Consider the following 2680-nt stretch of genomic DNA (forward strand, 5'->3'; position numbering starts at 1 on the left):
TGATTTTTTTTGGAAAGGGAGTGTGTGCGAGTTGTCTATTTCAAGAATAGATTGGATCTATCCGGCTGCACTTTATAATATTTTTTAGTATTTTTCGGATAAATAAGAAAAGGGTGCACGATCTCGACGAATTACTTCTGCCGAGCTCTACCCTGCCCGCATTTATTTGGAAGGGGGCCAAAGAAATGTCTCCACCTGCTGCCAACAGTCTTTCTTCGGAATTCTACTGAACGGGTCGATCCTCCCCTCCGTTTGTTTTAGCAACTTATCCTAAGGTCTCTTCGCCAAGAACTCTCCGGCAACGACAGAGGAACTAACCTGCCTGCAGTGGCGGGGCGGCTTTTTTTTTAAATAAGACCTGGACGATTATCCCTACCCTCGGTAGCTTACGAGTTTACGTCCATCCCTGGTCGGGTACAGTTTCCTTTATTTTTATCCGTTGTAGCCGTTACCCGAATTCGCGCAAGTGTGTCCACACCCCCCCTGACTTGACGAGGAATTCATTCTCGCGAACAAACACACCCCCTACACACACCTAGGAGCACCCCTTCCTTCGGTGAAAGCTAGAACCAACTCTGCGAGGAAGGCAGTCTGATACACATTGTTATAGTATCTTTCACCTCTCTTTTTTGATTTGACATGGGAAACATCTCCCATCCTTTCTTTGACTCTTTTTCTTTCTTTATATGGGAAATTCTCCCAAATGACAAATGAATAGGTGTGGAAGTTATAATTGTAGCGTAATTCGAAGAACGAACAAGAAAAGGCGTCTTTAGGTAGGAGGATGGATGGATGTGGAATGGACATCCAAATCTAGCTATCTTAGCAAAGGAAGTGGCATTCAAATCTACAGGCGGCGGGGGAAGGAAGGGGACACTGGGCGGGATCTTTCAGCAGCGAATTCCTCTTATCACAACCGTTCTTTGTGGCAGAAGTTTTTACTGGTTCTCCAGGAAAGTATGGGATTGAAGTCTGTTTCCTTCGTATCGTATTTCAACGGATCGGGTGAGTTTGGTTAAGTGCCCGCCCGCCTAGATAGATACATAAGTGTCAGTTTGAATGAAGTCAAGTGTAAACCGTGTCAACAACGAGAAATTGAAGTGTAAATCTGGATGGTTTGAAGTGGAAACCTTAACATGCAAAAGTGTCTACCTCATTAGAAAAGCAAGTATCAGGATAGCTCAGTTGGTAGAGCAGAGGATTGAAAATCCTCGTGTCACCAGTTCAAATCTGGTTCCTGGCACAGATCGTACTCGGTTTTCTATGGAAGGTCCCGAGTCAGCTAAAAAACTAGAAATAGGTGTTCTTGGATTTCTAGTTTGGGCTCACCATATGTTTACTGTGGGCTTAGACGTTGATACGCGTGCCTACTTCACCGCAGCTACCATGATCATAGCTGTGCCCACGGGAATCAAAATCTTTAGTTGGATCGCTACCATGTGGGGAGGTTCCATTTCCTGAGGTAAGCGCAGTTCAACAAAACTAAAAGCTAGATATATCGTTGTAAAGTAGAGCTAGACTGCATGATTGGATTGTATAGAAGGATAAGAAGGATTTTAAAATTCCTTCTTTTTTTCTTAAAACGAAAGAAGAAAGAGAGTGGGATGGGATGAAAGTAAACGCAAAGAGCTGATTCGATCAAAGAACCTCGCAGCTTTAGTGCAACAAGCCGATCGAAAGCACTCATCTTTATCGACGAAATGCTTTTTTGTCTCTTCCTCACTAAACGCCCGCTTCCTGGCTCCTCCCTCTTTGCCTAGCGGTTAAGTAGATAGTAGGCCCCCCCTGGCCCCACAACCAAGAGTCACTCGTCGAAAGCTGACCAGGAAGACAATAACTGCTATTTCAAGAAAGCACGGTGAGACGTGAAAACACCCGATCCCATTCCGACCTCGATATATATGTGGAATCGTCTTGCGCCATATGTACTGAAATTGTTCGGGAGACATGGTCAAAGCCCGGAGAAAGAGCAAGAAAACGGATGCGCTAACGCGCAACGGCTTTCGCGCTAGTTGCTCAAAAAATCGCATGCCAGCTATTTCTTATTGGTAAGCTTGCTTTTCGTCGAATGTCTCTAAAGAGTGATGGTGGGGGAGAAAGAAGAGTTGGTATGTATATTTCTGGTGCCAGTTGACTAGCTTGATAGAAAGAGGAATATGTTGATCTATCAAATCTAGATTCTATCATTTGTGCATCTGAGATTTTACGGATTTCCTATACTATACCTATTTCTATTTGTTACACTATTTCCGTTATGTAAGCCCACTTAGCTCAGAGGTTAGAGCATCGCATTTGTAATGCGAGGGTCATCGGTTCAAATCCGATAGTCGGCTTTTTTTTCTCTATCGATGTCGGCCCACGAGCCAGACCCAGGAAGAATACGAAGTCCAATTTCCTCAATCGCGCACACGGATAAGACGCGAGACAGTTTCTGAGGGATAGAAGTCTTGATCGGGCCAAGCCGGCCCAGGAAGCAAATGAGAAAGGGACTTCTTTTTTACTACGGTCAAACTATGATCAAACTCTCTAATCTTACTTCCGTGTGAAAGACCGTCCTAGGCGTGAAAGGTCGACAAAATGATTCAATCTGACTTTATCGGTATTCTGGATTGAGTAAAAAAGGGATACCCCTTCTCCCGAAGTTACGGGGTCATTTTGCCGAGTTCCTTCGACATGGTTC

The 2680-nt window shown here is 44.4% G+C and overlaps 2 non-coding genes across 2 annotated transcripts; both read left to right on the forward strand.

The window, feature by feature from the left end:
• Window positions 1-1170: 1170 nt before the first annotated feature.
• TRNAF-GAA (transfer RNA phenylalanine (anticodon GAA)) lies at window positions 1171-1243 on the forward strand. Its single transcript has one exon. It is a non-coding gene; the product is annotated as a tRNA-Phe (tRNA).
• A 1017-nt stretch (window positions 1244-2260) lies between these two features.
• Window positions 2261-2333, forward strand: TRNAT-UGU (transfer RNA threonine (anticodon UGU)). The gene has a single exon. It is a non-coding gene; the product is annotated as a tRNA-Thr (tRNA).
• Window positions 2334-2680: the final 347 nt, after the last annotated feature.

This window comes from Triticum aestivum, chromosome 4D (genome assembly GCF_018294505.1).
Source record: "Triticum aestivum cultivar Chinese Spring chromosome 4D, IWGSC CS RefSeq v2.1, whole genome shotgun sequence".
In the NCBI taxonomy this organism is placed as follows: Eukaryota; Viridiplantae; Streptophyta; class Magnoliopsida; order Poales; family Poaceae; genus Triticum; species Triticum aestivum.